This window comes from Poecile atricapillus, chromosome Z (genome assembly GCF_030490865.1).
Source record: "Poecile atricapillus isolate bPoeAtr1 chromosome Z, bPoeAtr1.hap1, whole genome shotgun sequence".
Lineage (NCBI taxonomy): Eukaryota > Metazoa > Chordata > Aves > Passeriformes > Paridae > Poecile > Poecile atricapillus.
In genome coordinates, this window is record NC_081289.1 from 35,131,109 (window position 1) to 35,151,507 (window position 20,399).

The following is a 20,399-nucleotide window of genomic DNA, read 5'->3' on the forward strand; positions in this document are numbered from 1 at the left end:
AATAATTCTACTGCTTGTTTAGCTTCATCACTTGATTTTTTTTTTCTCTTTATTATTTTTCCCTTTTTTTCTTTCTTACTTATATGTTAATTTGCAGTACAAAAAACACGGAAGAGAAGTTGAATTGCCAACAGAATTGACTCATTTCAAAGAGATAGCTCCACCTAGTGCCACAGTGAGACACCATTTTAAATCTATTTCTTCTTGTACAAAGTAGAACTAAACAATTTTCATGGCCAAAATAATTAATACTTATTGTCTCCTGCTAGAAAAAATAAAAATTTGAACAAACAGGTGAAAGTGGCATCTTAGATATTATACAAAAGCAATTTTAATTATGCATTCTCCTAGAAGGAGCTGAATTTGCATCATAACTTTTTTTGTCTGCATTTAATTCTAGGATTTTCTGACTCGTAATGCTCTTACTATGAGCAATTGTGTGGAATAATGTGCTGGAGGAAAACATTCATCATCAATTCTCTAAGTCATCATATTCTATTTTGTTTAGGAATGTTTGAGGACTTTGAACATATACAATGCAAGAAATTGTTCTTATATGTCCAACAAGGACTGTTCAGAAGTTCAGTAGTTATGTGCAAAAGAAAACAGACTTAGGAAACTTGGGTTGTGGAAATCTAATATATTTGAATAAAGCCAATCCAAATATTATTTTTTTCAAGTGTTCATTGGTTTTAAAGTGCTTATTTATGAATTAAGTAATGGTAAAACAAATTCTTTCCCTTACCTGTTCCTAAATTAACTAATGGTAGAACAATTTGTTTCCTCACTCCAGATTTTACCAGGACATTTGATAGCTTGGCAAAAAAGCTCTACCAATATAATTAGTAATTTTCACTTGCATATAAAGGCACTTACCTGAAAACCAAAACATACAAAGAGGAACAAAGAGAAAAGTTATATTACCTATATTTTATGAGCTACTAGACTTGAGATCTGCAATAAAGTATGCAAGGAGAGTGCAACAAACTCCATATTATTTAGCATACTCTTTAATTGTCTGGGAAAAGAGATAAAGAACACTTTAATTAGGTTTGCAAACAATGCTAAAGAGAATGTGGAGCAGAACTGGGAACAGGAAACAGAAAAGAGAACTTTGAAATATTAGCAATATGAAAGCATAAAGTAAACAAATGAGATTCAAAATGTTGGGTAAATAGTTTGAATGTGGGATTATAATCTTAAAATAACTAGCAAACAGCATTACTGTCAGGCTTAGCGATGGCATCAATGGTAGATAAGTTTCAGACAGGTTTGAAAACGAGCAGAGAAATTTTATGTTAGGTCTCAGCCATAACATAAAGTACCAAGCCAAGAGCAATGGACTTACTGTCTTCAACAAACTGGCGATGTTCACACTTGCTTTAGAGTATGTAAGCTTTGACCCTCCCCAGTGGGGGCAACATCGGATTTTCAGAGACCTTCAAGGGCCATTGAATAAAGCACATTAAAAAATAGCATACTGAAAACTAACATTTTTCTCCAAGTACTTTCTTAGATTGCAATCAATAGGCTTTTCACAGTTTTGAAAGGGTGTCATAAATCAGAATTTTAATTTTTTTTCAACTCAGACTTTATTTGCAAATTATGTGTTACAGGAATTATCTGTGTGATATTCTTTAAGAGGTTTGTGAGAAAGGCATTATATAGCCCAAATTATAAGTTTCCATGAAAGTTGGCCTAAAAATTTTAATGAAATATTCCCTAATGGTATTTTTTTCTAGTAAGAATAAATATCCAGAAAATATTTTAAAATTAGAAAAAGACTACAAAATTTATCAGTGTTGTTAGTTTCTTAATTGGACAAATCTTGGCAGCTGAATAGAGTATTCAGTCCTGGGGTATTTCCTCAAATACCTGCATGTATGTGTCCATTGGTCTCAACAAATGTCAGACTCTTGGTTGTTTTCAAAACTCATTCCACCAACCCACAGGTTTAGGTATTGAAATAACAAATGATTGCTACCAGATCATAACCGCATCTTTATTATGTTAACCTTTTTTAGAGGTATTCCTTTCTTATTTAATGCATAAATGATAAAATTACATCCATGCCAAATAACATGGCATATTTTTTCCCAGTTATTAAAAATTTTCATAGAGTTTCAAAGCTAGTCAAGGATAAGAACAACTTGGAACTGACTTTTGTATAAAGACTATCAATTAAACATTTTTAAAATATTCATTATATTAATATTCATGCTCATATTCATATAAGAAGATTTTAAGTGCACATATTATACATATAAATTTACATCTATACATCAACCCGTCACTGTCTACAACTGCCTAGAAGTTGGGCTTAACGAGATGAGTGTTAGTGTTTTCTCCCTCTAACAAATGACAGGACAAGAGAAAATAGCCTGAAGTTGTGCCTGGGGAGATTTTATATTGCTTATTAGGTAAAAATCCTACACCAAAAGAGTTATTGAGCTGTGGAACACACTCTCCAGGGAAATGGTGGAGTCACCACCCTTGGAGGTGTTTAAATGGTGTTTAAGTATAGTGCTTGGTTAATTTGGCTAGGTTCATGGCTGGATTCAGTGCTCTTAGGGATTTTTTTCTGCCTAAATGGTTCTTATGTTTTCATTTGGTAGGCAAAGATATTTCTATACTTGAATGGTTTACATATCAACAAAAGCTACAGGGGAAAATATAAAAAATTTTGTCCACTTAGAGGAAGAAAATGAGTATTTTTAAACCTGCAGTGAAAGATATCTAAAAGAATGACTTTTCCTTTCCAAACGAAGACCAGACTGAAATCTGGGAATGTGTACTGGAAGCGTTCACCAGCCAGTCAGGGACTTAAAATCCTGTATTCTGGTTAGATCCTGTTAATTGCTGGTTTTGTAATGGTAGAATTTCAGCCAGAGTGAAAGTGTAGCGTTCATCTTCATTCTAGAGAATTTATGATTTAAAGTTGAAATGCCAAGAAATATAGAATACACTTCTACCTTTCCTTAACATATTTAGTGGTAACAACTTTCCTGATAGATGTTCATACATACCTATATGCATTTCCGAATTTAATTTCCCTACTCTTAGATGCCAGACAATGATACTAGGATATTTTTTCTTATATAGATTAATATATTTTCCATATTTTCCTCTGATGACCACATTATCCAGTGCAACCAGCTCAGGTCTCTACTATCTTTGATGAAATAAATATATTTAAATATATTGACTGATCTAATCAGTCCCTTATCTCTCTAAGGTTTGCCTTTCCCTTTTGTTTTTGCCATAGTTTTGATGTTGCTTAACACCAAATCACTGCAATAGATATTAATGCTTCCTTCTTGTTTTTTGATGTTCCATTAAAAATGAAAGCATACTTTTGCTTATAATTATGGTGGCAAAAATGAACTGAAAATAAACAAAACATTGAAATAGCACTGAAGTTTATATGTGTTATGTGAATGCGACTGGGCACTAATGTATTTGGGGAAACAAGTTTTCCTTTCCATCAGAATCCTTAGGGATGGCTCTGAAAACATCTGTTATTTCTTTCTCTTCTGGGAAAATTTACAAAACTTGTAATATAATTATGAAGTCTCTTAGTAAAAATCTACTTCTTCTTTAGGTCATGAGCTGGTCAAAAAGTTTCCTTAGGAATGTTCAGAAGAACAGGTCTTCATTGGTCTACCTGAAAACTGCTTATGGATGTTACTGTCTCAAAAAAACCTTAATTTTTGTAAACAGCTCTAAATCATTTCATTACAGAAGAGTGAGAAAAACCAGTTTCATATTTTTTTAATTACTTTTAGTAATAATTGTATTAAGAAGAAAAAGTGTACTCAAATAGATTCGTAGAATTCTGAAATGTTTTACATATTGCATTTGTTATAGTAAACGTCACTTTTAAGATCAGTCAATTCTAATTTGCAAGATTATAGAAATTCTGTACTGGTAAACTGAACTAACTTTAAAATACACTAAGATAAGTAAAGTTTGAAAATCTGATTTTAAATAAAAGTCTACAAATAGTATTTTTAAAACTGGATAGAATATTCAAGGATATCTATTTAAAGTACTTATACTTTTTACAGATTTCCAAAAGCTATTGTCTATCTTATCTTTCACTTTCAATTAAGTGTCTGAACAATATTTATAATGATACTTTAGGGAAAAAAAAGTGAAAATATTTGTGATTTTTAAAAGAGAATCTTACATTTACTGGCAAAGCTTTATTGGACTAAATGCTAGGAAATGGAGAAAGAAATTACAACAAACAAACAAGCAAACAAAACAAACAAATCAAAACTTCAAAGCAAAACTCTAAAAAGGTCATTTGAGACCTGACACAATCAGTTATCAGTTGTTTTGTGTTGGAAAGTAGAAGGAGAGTAGAGGGAAAGTGTTCTCCTCAATATTTATATCAGTTAAAACTACAACTTTGTGAAATATATATCTGCAGACACAACTTTGGACATATGGACTTCAGTGCATTTCAAATTAATGGAGACACAAAATCAGGTTGTCAGTGCAGAGCACAAATAGAAAATGCAATAAAAACACATGGCATAAAACTGAAAGGGAAACTATAAATTATTTTATTACATAAGAGATCTGTAGTAGAGGAAGTATTCAGATCTGAAATAAAAATCTTCTCTGGCAGACTTTCAGTGTCTCAGCCTATAGATCATACATTAAACATTGAGAAGTGTAAGTTTTCAGAAGACTATGAAAAAGAAGAAAGTTGCCTATCTGGAGTCCAAGTCAGGTCTAAGCCATTGCTCATCGATACGGAATGGCTCCCTGGTCACTGCCCAACACTTCAAAGGCACAGGAATATCAAAGATGTTCTGAGACCTCCATTCTTTGAGTCTCAGAGAGACTGTGCTTTGAGGATGAGGATCTTGAGGAAACTGTACTGATTTTACATTTTCCTTTCTGATTTTTGTAAGCTAGGCATTGTGGGGAAAAGATATAGAATACATACTGGTGTACAGTATGTATTGCGTGTACAGTAACCAAAATCATGTTTTAATTTCCCATTTTATGCTAATAAAGAGATATATAGGGAAAATCTTCTCTTGCTTATGTAATCTTTCACAGCTCAACAGAAAACAGACAACATGATCTGGAAAAAGTATATGTATTTTTGTGTTTGTGTAATATTTATCAACATGGATTTCCAATCTTGATTTCATAATTTGAAAAACAGGTCTAAAGATGTATAAAATTATTTTGCAACTAACTGATTTATTTTTTACAGCCATTGAACTCAATTTTGTACTTAACAATTTGATATAATAGAGAAGAGGGAGCAAGGGGAGGAAAGAAAAAAGACAAAACTCTTGGAGAAATGCCACTTCAACTGCTTGATGAAATCTTGAACTGTATCTTTTTTCATATAAAGACCCTGAATTTATTCTGAGACACTAACTATAGAAATAAAACAATCCCGACCTGTCCCAAGAGTGGTTGCACTTTAGTGACAAGAAATAACTGTGGACAAAAGTAGTAAAAATTCTCATGTCTGGAGATTTTAAAGTAAATTCTTCCTTTACCAAGTTTAATGAAGCATGCAGATTCCAATCCTTAGTCTGTATTTAAACTAAATGGCACATGGTTAACAGGAGAGGCCAGAGCCCCCTTTTACTATGGTAGCTAGGGAGTTTGCTCAAGAAAACAAATATGCAGACTTACTCCATAAAAAAAAGTGAACAGGATATTGTTTCTTGGATACTGGGTGAATATTTTAAGCATAAACTTTTTTTAAAAAGTACTTGTATTACTTCTTTAACCAAAACTGTTCAATGAAACTTGGTCACATGGAAAGATTTTTTGAGACGAGTTTTTGAATGACAAGAATGAACAGAATATCCTCAGGCTATTTCCCTAACACTTCATTCTGAATCACAAGCTCCTCAACCAGGAACGTCTGAGAGGGTATTAGAAAGCTTCAGAGGAGCTAAATAAATAAAATTATTTCTAGTCATGATTACTTCAGAAAAATCAGAATTTGCTTTATTTTGAGGGAATAATGCTATCCATGTGGCAAAGCCTGGCAAAACTGAATAACCTACACAATTTCTGAGCCTGATCTAAATCCAAAAGAGATATTGCTACACTGTGCCATGGCAGCTGCTGCAATTTCTGAGCACAGAGGAGTGAGGGATTCAGAGCAGAGCTAACAAGTGCTGCACATAGAGCTTGGCCTTCAGGCCCACCTTCTGCTGGTGGTTCCTCATTCACAGGATAAACTCACAGAGAGAAGTTTCATAGAGAAACTTTGGCAGCAGAGGCTGTGGTGCTGGCAATTACACCTCCCTACATCCTCCTTATCTTCTCTTATTTAAAGAGAAAATTCCCTCTGTTTTAAATTGTAGGAATGTGTCGGTGTAAGAAGATTGAAAGACAGGAAGGTGACGATCCCTGCTATGCATGCAGTCGGCACTTGATTTGAAGTCAGCTCTTACACTGATGCCTTTCTCTGGTAGAAATGTTTTCATTGATTTGGATGTTGATCTACAAACATGAACGAATCACACAGTACTGTAGTATTGTAGAAACCCTGGAATTTTGGCACAGCAGAACTGTACTATCCTTGATAGAATGTCTTTCAAGGAAAAGCACCATCAGTTTGTATTTTTGCCTTTCTAGTAATTTTGTTTATTTCTCACTAAAAATTTTAAGTAATGAAGGTAAAATTTAAAATATTGAAATTATGCAACATAATGTTAAAATTTAAATAATATATTTTTAATTGTTGTCATATTTTTATATACTGCAATGTATAGCAGTATGTTGCCTGTTATTTTATTGAATAAATACAAAATATAGTTTAATATACTGCAACAAAACTTTAATGAAATAACAAAAAGAGAAAAATGTGATAGAGAAGAAAGATAATAGATATCAAAGCTGTGATATTTCTATTATTCCGTTCATTCTACAGAAGAATGATCGTTCTATAAAATCCTTCTTAGGGTTCAGAGAAATATTACTAAAAAAAGTATTTCCACATATACATAGAAAGACACAAAGACTTTTTTTTTAAAGTCTTTTTTTTTATTATCTCTTCTGTAAGAAATCCAATAATCTTCTAGAATTTTACTTGACTTCATACTAACTTGGTAATATACAATTGTTAAACTGCTTTGGACATATTTCTCTCAAGTGCATACAAAAATGAATGAAAGGTCAAATGTGAAAATTACTTAAGAAAAAGAATTTCCTTCACTAAAAGAGGTGGTATTGGTAAGTAAGAAGGACATACACACATCTGATCATAGTTTAAAGTGTCTTTTCAAGTGTCATTGACGAGATACAAGTTTTATAATTAAATTCCTATTTAACAAAGATGTCAACTAGTTTACTTAGTGGTTATTATTTAATTGCTGACTAAGACAACATCTTATTTAAAGCTTCAGTCTTTTTTACAGTAAGGTATAGTTTAGTTTACTAACCTTTCATCCCACTAGGATCACCCTTTTTCAAAAGGGAAACTCACTGTATGTTCAAACATGTTTTCCCATCATATTGTCTGCTTTATAACTCTGTGATGTGGTTACCACACAACATTTTTTAAATTAGCTGCTTTCTTTTTTTTCCCCCACCCTCTTTCTTCAGTTTTGAGCTCCCTGTAGTTGTGGTCAAGCCATCACCATGAACACACCTCTCCTCAAAGCAAAATTTCCCAACATATATTCATGTCAGAAGAGAGCAATAAATTTCCTCCTCCATAGCAAGTCCTTGAGAGGTGCCACTCCAATTCAATGTATAAAAATGCAGACAAATAAGAACTTAACAAGCAGACAACTCAAGACATATTATTCTTTTTCTTGAGGTCACATGGTAGAGTTTTTATCTTTCTGTTTTTCTCTTTATAAGTCATTATATGAGTAAGAGACCTACCAAGGGGATACTCATATAAACAAAGATTTATTTTTTTTCTCACAAACAAGGCTGTAGCTATAGATTTAGTTTTCAATATTTTTTGAGACACATTTCAAATCTTCTGATGAGCAAAGGGTTGGTAGCTGAGGGTCACAGAGCACAAGGCTATGACCCATGTAGCTCAGGATCTTCTCCAGCAGTGGCACCTAAGAAAGACTGTAAGATTCTTCCTCAAACTGCCATTTTGTAGCCATTAATGAAGTTCTACCTAATGTCCAGCTTTAAGAACAGCAATTTTTGGAAATATCCTGAGTATTCCTGTGAACTATGGCAACATCTCTGCTCTCCTCTGAGGCTGATGTCTCTGGTTTTCAGCAAGCAGGAAGGTAGCTTTCTTACCTGTAGAGGTAACTCAAACAGAAAGAAATAGATCTTTTTTTTCTTTCAGTTTGTGGCCATCACGACTAGTTCACCATTCTGTTTCACTTCAGGGCAGCAATGAACAGATGGAAAGAATGAGAAGATAGTTATCTAGAGACTGCATGTACTTTTTTTTTAATAAGATTTTTTTTGGAAAACATCGTGATCTAAAATTCCCTTGCAGTAACTTGAAGTTTGGGTTACATATGTTCAGAAATACATATCAGTTTAAAAAAGAGTAATACCTCCAATATTTCAGCTACAAAAATTGAGTTATCAGATTTCCTGCTAAAATGTTCTATTTGTTTTCAAAACCTCAGGGCTCTTTATGAAGGCCATTTTTTAATTCTTTTTCCTATATCCAAATTATCTGCAAAAGACTTGGAATTTTATAAATTAAATTATTTTTTGCAACTTTGTAAACTTCTTACAGCCATTACTTGGGGTTTATTTGCATTTTCTTTGTCTGTCTTTCCTGTTCAACTACTTTAAATGATGAATGAGGGAAAGGAAAAAATCAGAGTACCCAAAAACTGGAAAATGCTTCAGGGGTCATAAAATATTTTCATATTATTTAATTCAGTGTGTGAGATTTTCTCTGTAAAGTTAAGACAAATTCCTAACAAGTCACTCTAACCTAGGCAGATTACTATGTTCGATATATGTATGAAAGGAATGCAACAGAAACCTCTTATTTTCTTAGGCACCATATATTTGCCAAGACAGATTATCCTACACTTTGAAATGAAAGGTGTGGGAGTGGACATATAAGTGATGATGATATTTTTGCTTTTTCATCCAGAACATCACAATTCTGTTCTATATGACCCCACTGACGTTTTAAGCAGCTGAACAGAACTTTAATTCAAAGACCAAATGCTTAGTTATCTGGGGGTTGGGTTTTTTTCATTTCTGTGATTTAAAATTCTTTCTCTTCAACTAAGTGCCTCAGCTAAACCTTGCAGAATTTCCAGGATAATAGGAGTGCTCTGGAATAAGGAGAAAAGTGTCTGAGTAAATCCACCCATATGAAAGAATATCTCTGTTCTGAGCGTCTTGAACCCTGTTTGGATTACTGAGAGTTGGTGGCATGAAAGAGGTACCAGGACTTTTTGGGTTGGAAGCAACAGCCTACAATGTCTTCAACAGCAAGCCTTTTGTTTCTCATTAAGCCTATTCCCATTCTCATGTGACAAGAAATCACTGCCTTGCACATTTTTAATTTTCATAGAAAAACTTCTGTTCAGAAGATAAGTGGTACATTGAATATCTATGACTTAAAAACTGCACAATACACTGGTACTAATAACTGCACCTGACACCAGAAATAGAAGCTGATTGTTGATAAACAGAACACTTAATGAAATACTCTTATCTGAATTGTTATAGCATTGCAGAAATAGGAAATTGTCTTGGTTTGAAAGAAATAAAATAAATTTTCTTTGTAAATTGAGCTTCTAATTTTTAGATACATTCTCTGAGCTTATAATAATCCTCAAAAAATTAATACTAGAAAACTGTTGTGTGACTAGGAAGTCTCTTTCTCTCATACAGCTTATTTTTCTCAGGTTAAGGTTTTTAGCTTACTGAGGAGTAAGACAGCAGAAATCTTACAGCTCCAGAACTTTGCTCTATGTATGAATTTATGCAAGGTGTTAGAAAATCCTCACATTATCTTTTCACAAAAATCCAGAATATAAAGAGATGATGTAAGTTTGCTTTGGACAAAGCCCACAAGTGAAAAAGAAGAGAAATACACAGGAATTTACTATAGATATGAAATTGCTGTAGATAAAGAGCCAAAATGAGACCTTAGTCCAAATCTGGCCAAAGGCACAAGTTTAAAACTATTTTTTATGTCTATTTTATGTTCTGTTGCTGTAAAAAAAAAAAAAAAAAAATCCAAAAAAGGGGCCAAAATATGTGAAGGAATACGTCCCATTGTGAAGACTGAGATACAACAGTCACTTTTAACTTTATTTGACTTCAGAACTGGGAATTTTAGTTTTAGAATTGCAGTGTAGATATCTGGGTTTTTAAGATAAAGTGTTTAAGATGTTATTATCATCAATTGAAACATAATCTGTTCCATTGATAGTGCCAAGGGTGGTGTCGACTTGAATAGGTGCCTAGTTTTGGTCAAATTAATATTCTTAAAAAATTAAATTATTTGTGTTCAAAGTTCTAGTTACATCAGCAATAAAATTTCAAAATATATTATTCTGTCTATAGAAATTATTATATTACTATGGCTTTTGAAGGACTTTTACTATTTTCCCCAGCCTTACTTATCCATTCTTGCTTTGCAGAGGGATGGACCTCGTTTTTGTATGGTGTGATACTCCAGAGCACACAAGCTTGAGAGAGAATATTTAATGTCACTTTGCCTTCTACTCTCCTCAGTCACAGTGGTGACTATTTCTCTTAGGTTTGCACGTGGAACAGAAATCCCCAAAGTCCCTCTGTATCCTCCATCTGTGAAGGCAAACCACAAAGCTTTTTGTGAGCCTACACTAAGTTGATTATGTATAATTAAACTCTTCTAATGAAGTCATACACCATTGTTAGTTCTGATGTATTTTCCGATAATATCCAAAACATTCTTTTTTTATCCACCCATTCTAGCAGAATAAATAGAAACTTTCCAAATCATTCTACAGTAAATCCCTGTCAGGGCCTTAAAAGCACACAGCTGTTCAGCTCCCTGCATGGACCTCAGAACTCCACATTTTCTTTGGTGCAGGAGGTCTATCAACACGCAGGGCTGGGCTGGCCTGAGGTGCATTGCCAGTGTAACTGGATCCAGTCTTGTCATCTGCTCTTAAATTTCCATTTGTCTTTCCTGAACTGATCTTGAAGCTTTCTCTGGGTTACCTTGCCTCTGCCAGATGAGGTGTCAATGGGACTGGTTGCCTCCACTGCCCTGCTCTGCTCTGAGTATGGGGATTCTGATCATTGCCCTGCTGTTTTGGGGCACCCTTAACTCCCGGCTCAGCTTCCCTCTGGAGCAGCCTCCCTCTTGCAGCTATGGACAGTCCCCAGGTAGGTGAGTCCATAAACACAAGAAAGGAACTTGAAAATTACAGAAAAATATGCATATTTTATGTACAGAAGTAGGTTAAAAACTGTGTCAGTGAATTGGGAATCCCTATCCTTACTCCACTGTCTGAAAGCACACACTTCAGTGTCTTCACACTTCCACACCAACAATCAGTTTGAAACATTCTGTTTAAATACTCCTAGCTGTAATAGCAGGGTTTTGTGCCTGACTTTTGAACATGAAACTGTACAGAGACTATTATCAACCTTCAGACATGGCTGACTGGATGTAAGTTTGTAAGGTGACAATGATGTTTTTACTCTTTCTCTTGCCTAGATTCATACAACTGTCTTAGAGAATTTTCCTTTTTTTTAAGAGATTGTATGCCACTACTGTATTTCAAAGTCAACCATTTTGCCACTTGGGGTTTCCTTCAGTATGCTAATATAACCTATTTGACAGGTTTTCATGTGTCACCCAGCTTTCTGCCAAATGTGGTGTTTGGTGTATCCTGCTTGTCGCTCACTTCATTTGTAGCAGAGTTCAAGTTATTTGCAAGGAAAAGTGCTGGAAAAGGAAACAGCTGAGGCATTGTACAGTCAGCCAGGAAGAGTGGATAGGAGAGTTACTTATCTGTCTCATTCTCCCTTCACGGTTTTCTGACATACATGGCAGAAGTGAAGAATTAAATTTTATCTGAATAAAGCCCAAAAAATGTTGGTATATGATAATAAATACACATAATTACAACATTCTCATGGAATACCCCATCTGACAGTGTCAGGTAAACTTTGTGATGGGAGCAGTAGAAGAAATTATTCTTTTGAAAATAAGGCTGCCATTTTGAGACTGATAGAAGTGTGGAAGTCCAGCAACATCTCTACCCTCAGATGTTGTACCCAGATGACATGGTTTTCCCTTTCCCTCTTTTTTCTTTTCTGTTGGTGTTTCGGGTTTTCTTTGGGGGTGGAGTGGGGGGGCTGGAGGGAGGGGGGCAGTGGCCTGGGCAGGGATAAGGATCTGGAGCTTTCTTGTGTGGAGATTTCTGTTCTTTGGCTTTTAGCTGGAGCCTTGTTGGAGCCTTAAATACTTACCTGTACACGGAGCACTGTAACTGACCTACACAGAAACAAGACTTAATTCAATTCAACTAGGCAAAACCCCTGTATTAACTTTCAGCTACTTTTGTTGATCCTTTTCTCCTTATTTATCTCTGTGGGTTTTTGCCCCCCTCATGCCATTCCACAATGCTGTCTCTGTTTGGGCTCACAAGAAAGTAAGACAGACCTGCTGGATGCATTGATGCCAAGGAAGTGGTTACCTTAGCAACAAAAACAAGGTGAAAGCTCTCAGAATTATTTTGCTAATCAATGTAATTTCTATTCCCAGCCTTAGACAAAGAGAACATAATAGCATGAATCCACAAAATATTGTGTTACCACATCCGCTCACATATCTTGAAAAGCTACATATCAGTGTCACCAGTACAAATTTAAATATTTTAAAAGTATTTTAAATAAAAATTCTCATGTCTGAAAATAGTTTTTAAATTAATTTTCACCACTTTGTTCTTGAAAAACTAACAAAGCTTATATCAAGTGCATTTGTGCAGCACTCTGTTCACATGCTATATAAATTACCATGAAAAAGATCACCACAGATAAGGACTGTCTTATGTTCTATGACTAGGAACTAACACACTTCCTGGTATCAGGGTATTTTATAATTTTCAGCACTAGTTATAATGAGTGTTGTTTGTCTAAAGACCATTTTTTTTAAAAAAATGTTATTTTTCCATTTTAGCGGTTTTGCAAGTGGGTATATTCTAAGAAATTATGGGGGAGATGTTCCCATCCTGTGCCTTTCAAAAAGATAATTTATAACAGGTATGAGTTTTAAATATGTTTCCAAAAGGAGAAAAACTAGAGAAAAAATATTTTGTCAGAGAAACCATAAGAGTTATGCTAAAGCTATGGTTCTTTCTCCTAATATTTTTACTTCTTATATGTGTTTTATAACAGAAAAATGATCTCTAAAAATTAAATCTTGTAAAATCACTTACACAAGATGCCATTAGATTACAGTTGCTTATTCTGCTGCCAAAAGATGAATTTGAGAGCAATGCTCATTTGCTTCTTCCCCCAAGCTCTGTCGGCATGATATTTTCTCAGCTTATTGCTGGGTGTACCAGAAGAAAAACAGCCTGTTTTCAAGGCAGCAGGTGAAACATTCTTATACATCTTGCCAATTGAATAACAGATGCAAAATGCTTAGATTGTTTCTGCATTTCCTTTAAAGAATTAAATCCCCCGATAAAAAGGCTGATCTGATACAGATACCCTAAGCTGCAGTGTTTTATGTGCTGCAGTATAGAATGTAGAGATGTCACGTGTGGATTTGAAGGAAAGGATACAAAAACACCTTTGGAAAGGGAAAAGTACCATTCACATGCTTCAAAATAAAAAATGAAATCTCAGAACTGAATACTTTTAAAATGGAGATGTAAATCTGATTGGAGTCTAGGGTTTATTGCTTATTTAAAACTTTGTACAAATTTAAATAAAATCAAGAAATTTTTACATTATTGAGTAGATTTAAAAAGTATTCTTCCAAATAGGATTCTTAGGTCCTGTTTATTGCACTTGGTTGACATAGAATATTTTATTAGGGGTTGTAATGCATCTGTTCAAGATAGAACGTAAGTCATGTATTTTTGGAAGGTATATAATACAATGACAATACGCCTTAAAATTTTTAATGTTTGAGCAGCACTTGCAGAATTTCCTCTTTGCTGCAGGATTTTATTTCTTCCCTAATTTGCATTACAGTTCTGTTGTTCAGGTCCCACTCAACAAAATCTTTTTGGGAATGTTATTCTAATCATCTGCATACTATAGCGTGGAAATCAAGAATCTTCTACTAAGAGGTTAGGCAAAGGCTAACACTGCATAACAGTACCAGTATTTGTCATTGCCAGTAGTTATGGAATCAGTACACATTCCTTATACACTCATAATATGAACTAACTGGAATGTCTTGGGATATTTCTGAGGGTATTAGCATTCTTTTTAAGATCACTGTTTTGTGATAGGGAACCTCCTGGATTTTGCTGCCTGATGTACCTTGGGCTCATGTCCTGAATGAAGAGTTCTCAATGTGATCACTGGATTCCTTACATTTTAAATTAAATACCCCTTAATACCACATCTATAGTCTACTGGTCCAGAGCTAATCTGAAATACATACCCCCAAAATACACCTCAGAGTCACTCCTACTGCACTGCATTCCTTCCTATGTATGCACAACTTCTGCATAATGTTAAATGAGAGGGCACTTGCTGACTTGCTTTATGGTAAAATAAGTAGCAAAGTATAATCTCACATCATTTTATTGACCCCATCAGACTGTACAAGAGAAACTAAAAGAAAAATTAATCAAGCCACTCTAAAATTGCCCAGAACACTGTAATGATTGTTAATTGCAATCTTTAGTTTTGTGTTGATTGATTTGGATTGATTTCAGTGATTGAAATTGAGAATCTGATCTCAGACTCTAAATTTTGGAAAACTGTTCTAAATATTTTAATTAACCTGTCTTTTTTTTTTTTTTTATCACTCTTAGATTTGTATCTATGGCTTTAATAGGAGGATCGTCTGTCATTTTTGTATTGCTATACTAACATCCAGAAGCCCTTAAAACTCCAAGAGATATGAGACTTTCTAAGTATAAAATATGACCAGAAGAATTTAAAAAAAAAAAGAGGACAGTTGTGAGCCCACATAGTTTTAAGAGAATGAGTATCAATGGACTAGTGAATCAATGTCTAGCCACATTAAAAGAATGTGTGAGGGAATGCATTTAGGTCTGGTGAAACAACAACACTTTTTCTTAGCTCTCTCTGTGTGATTCTCTGAGAGACAGAGCTGCTAAATTGGATGAAAGTGCAGCCAAACCATGCTTTGTTTTTCCAGGTCTCACAGAGAAATTCTTCAATTTCCTTTACTTATAACTATATGGCCTGGTATTATGAACCCATTACCCTTACAGAACTCTGATAACATTACATTTATTAGCCACTTTCAAGGATACAAAAGAAATGCTAACAAAAATAAGCTACTACAAATTATGTATAAATTTTTGGTTGGTTTTTTTGTTGTTGTTGTTAACAACTTACAAGATTAGTAATTTTTCTATTTTACAGAGAGTTTTTGCTTTATGGCTTCCATTTTTGTGACTAAAAGAGGCATAAAACCTATATAGGCCCATCCATTAAACAGCACAGCTGATGCAAATCTGATACATCCAGGGGTCTAAAAATATCTTCAGATATTCAGAGAAAAAGACAAATAGCCAAAATGTTCTACAAGTGTATAAGAATATACAAAAAACTCAGTCATATTATCATTCTATATAACCCACATACAGATTATATTCCATAGTGGACATGAATTTATTGTTTGGACGTCAATATGCATAGATAGAACCTAGAAATGTCTTTTTATCAACAATATGGCTTTGAAAAATTTCCTAGCAAAAGGCTGTGTTGTTTGTTGCACCTTATATGTCAGGATAATTCCTTTTCTATAAAGGTGTAGAAATTGTAGAGATTTTTCCTACAATTTTCCTACAATGTGTGTGACATTATGTGTCATAATCCTTAGTTCCTTCATGTGCATGGACACTCAGACCAACTGAGACTCTGTCAAGGTACAGCTAGATCCCTAAGAGGAGCAAAGTCTATTTTCAGTAGAAAGAGTACCTCCAAAGCTAAGGAGATTCTGAAACTAAGGCTTCAGTACAAATGCGATTCCTCAAGTTAGTTTAAATGAAAACCACCATTAACAAAATCTACTGTGTTTTATCTTTTGCAGTAATGCAGGAACTTGAAAATTATACTGGAAGCAGTCATCCAAATCCTTTCATGTAAATTAGGGACCTGTGCATATGATATCTGTGACAATCAGGCTACGTTTGTTTGTCAGGTACTTCTAGATTCATATCATGAAATGTTGTCTATAAACCATTCTCATTTATAATGTGGCAAATGAAACATTGTCAACAAGGCTCACCACAGGCGTGTGTTTTAAAAAGATTTGGGATTATCCTAAATAATTTCAATTTCTCATACAAAAAATGAAACAAACAAAACCCCAAATAAAAACAAAATAAAAAATATAAATTAATCTGAGGCTATGTTTTCCCCTGTCTGGATTTCTTTTTGTTTGTTTCTGTTAATAGGTTTATTTTGATTTGAGGGACTTTTTATCTTCAGAAGACTGCCTGCCTTTGTAAGTAATACATGCTTTTTGAGAGATAATCCTGAGTGTACCAGTAACTGCAGTTGGGCAGTCTCATGGCTAATTGCTTTGTTCCAAATAATTGTTTCCTTGTTGACAGAGTTCCCAAGGGGATATTGTTTTAACTGGTATAGATTTTCAAGGAGTGATAATGGTGACATGGAAGATGGCATACATACAAGAGTAAAAGAAAAATTCAGAGAACTTACTAAGGAAAATGTCATAAGAGCAACACAGATAATGGGAAAGGAAAAGCAGAGAGATGGATTTAGACACCATCTTGCAGACAGCACCCAGTCCAGCAAAGCATATTACACAGCAAAATTGGAGCTTATGTTGCCATAGTGAAAGAGATCAGGGATCACTTTAAATTTACAGGGCATTATTTTAATCTGCCTTGTTACTTTCATGTAAATAGATCACTGGATCAGGTCAGATACAGCAGTGGTGGTTTTTCTGAAAATAAAATCCATTCTTCTTGTTCTCTTCAAAAGGCAACTCTTTAGGAGGACATAATTACTCTTTCAGAAAGTACTTTTAATTTCTGTAGCACATGATTAAATATATAATAACAGTGTGCCAAGCCTTTGTTGAAATTGAATTGTGACACTTGATTACTATATTCAGTAACTTTATGACATTAGGAGCTTTTTATTGGTTTATTAACTTTCCATAAACAGGCTTTCCTTTTCTGCAGAGAAGAGAGGATTTCCTTAGATATGTTTCAGAGGGGTTTGTAATTGTTTCAGACGGCAGTCTGTGTGATCCCGCTGTTGGTGTCTCGCTAGATGGCGAGCACAGTCCGGCAGAGCCCAGCCCGCAGTGACTGACCGCACACCGGTGGCCATGGGCTGCCAGGGCCCTGCCAGCAGGCTCTGCTCTTAGGAGAGGGCATCAAGTCCTCCGTGAGTCAACATTTATGTGCCAGCTTTAAAAACAGGGGCCTGAAACTAGAGCATGCATTTCACAGACAGTAACTCAAAGGAACCTGGATAGTTTTCCAAGTATGAGGAGCCCCTCTGCTCTATCAGAGAAGCTCTGAGTTTTCACTTAGCTGTAACAGCTGCCTAGACTCCTAGCACTTTGAGTGTACACTCATGTGCATATAAAGTTATTATCTTCCTCTTGGTCACATGATGATTGTAAGTGTATTTCTAAATAATAATCTTGGTTAGAAACTGTGGAGCTATCCTCAGAGGCAGAGTCCAGATAGTACATGAAACTACTTGGTTTTGCAGGACATTTAATTATGAAGTGTGTTGTCATTATAAGTATATACTTCAGCTCAGCAAAACACTGACCCATGAACATAAATGTCTTGCAAAATCAAGAACATTAGAGAAAAAGAGTGACTGAACAGCTGAACAAGGTGTTCTGTTACCCCTCATTGAGTGTTCTTTTATCTCTTTCCAATCATGTGGCAAAGAGCTACTAGGAAATTTATAGCTAAACAAAGTTTTCATTTTCTGATTGAAAACTCTTTGACCAGTTTGCTTTCAGCCTAACAGCATGGTACAAATATTTGGTATATGAAATCTCTTGGAGCCTTTTATATCACGGTCAATTGTTCTCATATTTTGTCTGAAAGTACTTTTGACATGGTTCACATGAAGAAAATTTGCTGGCAAGACATGTGGTTTGGCAGGCCTATGAAGGCCACATCTACATTATTCTGTTAAAAGGCCCCAAACACCTGATACTAATTTTCTTAGGTATTCACACCGTCTAAATTTTGGCAGCTGTTACACTGAAGACAAAACCTTGAGGTTGCTTGGCTCCAAAGAATTACAGACATCTTTCTTTGAGGATTATCCATCAGAATATTCACTATCTGTGCAATATGGTTAGCCTTGAAGAGCACTGAAAGGTTATGGTGAAAAAGATAAAAGACGTAGATGCTCAAGACAAGGTGGAAACAACTGGTTTCATGAGACAGAGGAGAAAACTTCTGAGGGTAGAAACAAGAATGCTGCAAGTGGTGCCCAGAAAATAAATTACTGTATAACATATGCCTCTATGTGACTACAAGGAACTAGGGCTTACAAGGAAGAGTAAGGGAAGTTAAAAGCAGCAGTGAAATAGCTGCCACATTTGCTCACCTGTGGCTGGATGTCCTCTAATCACTGTTACATGACCAGGAAGCAAAAAACTTTCTGTGACTACATCAAACCACCCAGCTATGATCAACCAAATATCATTACCAAAAGTCAGGGAGCTAGGGTTACAAAATTTAGCAACACTGAACTTCCATTTTCCTTGACTTCCTTGACTCTTATCAGCAGACAACCACAGGATGAGAAACCAGGAGTAAGGTGTAACCAGACCTCTTTTACCTAGGGCAGTGAGTCATAAGTCTTTAGCTGAAGTTCATACTTTCTCATTAACTAGATAAAGAAGAAAAAAATTGCACCTCTTTAGAAGTGCATCCTTAATAGAAGGAGCACAGCTGTCGCCTTTGCCAAATGCAAGGGTCCTGTTGAACAGTTCAGCACTTGGACAAATCCAGATAGCTCACAAAATACCTTCATAGAAATGCCAAGAAACATTCTCATTGACTACACGTGTATAAAATAGCTGATCATTCTGCAACTTCTGTCCACCTCTTAGCATCAGTTATAATTACTGATAAGTGCATCTGGTTACTACCAAAAAAAACATATTACTCTGATGTGTGATACTCCCTTCTGATTTTGACATCAAGGAATTTGCAGGAAATAGTAAACCTTAGGCTTCATTGTCTACTATGAAACTTAAGAGGTTTCTGCTCTAGCAGGAAATCTTTCTATATTTGTTTACAAACAAATTTATATATGGTATATTAAACAACCTAAATTCTTCAGCAACTGACTACTGAAGCTACAGTTTTCTGTTATATCGAGAATGTTTAGTTCATTTGTTCTTACAAACTGGCAGAAGATTTCAATCGAGGACCCTGAAAAGTCTTGCAAAAGCAGTTTTAAGCTTTTGCTCAGAGATATTAAAATTAAGATATTCCAGACTAAGGCTAAGCAGTTTGCACAGAGCACGTGCATTAGTGTCTACATGAAGCTGAGGCTGATGGAGATTTCTCTTGAGGAATACACTTGTTAGCCTAAATCGGGGCATTCATTACTTGTAAAAAGTAATGTCATATATAAGGGCAAGGGATAAACATCTTGAATGTTTGTTTCTTTCCCTTTAGTACATTATCAGGAATGTTCAATAAAAACAAAAGGAGGATTATTGGGTAATACATCTGGTGCAGGGAGTGATGCATCTATTTGCAAGGTGCAGATTGAGATGCAGATGAGCTCTGGGTCGGAGCCCAAGATGAGAAGCAGTGAGTTCTCAACACCTAGGTTAACAAAGAGCATGAAGAGGATGGTGCCAGCCAGGTGGATGGACAGCAGGAGCCAAAAACTCAGGGAAGAGAGCAAGACTTTTGCCTGGGTAGATTGTGGGGATATAAAAGCCATGGGGTTCCTTTTTGGGGGGTTTCTCCTCAGAGGCACCAGCCCAGGCTGTTTTCGTGTTACTGCACTGTGAATAAATGGCTTTATGGAATGGGACATCTTGGACTTTGCTATGGGAAACCTGGGGTTAACCAGTCAGGAAACCTGGTTGACTGTGAGTAGGGTGTGTGGGGCACCCCTGGGCTCACTGGAGATGTGGAGGGACTTCGGTCCCAGCAGTGAAAGTCGCTGGTGCTGGGACTGTGATTGACAGGGAATCTCGCAAATGCTCAGGTTGGGAAGTTTCCTTACCACTTCAATCCCCTTACTCTGAAGAGCGAGCTCTC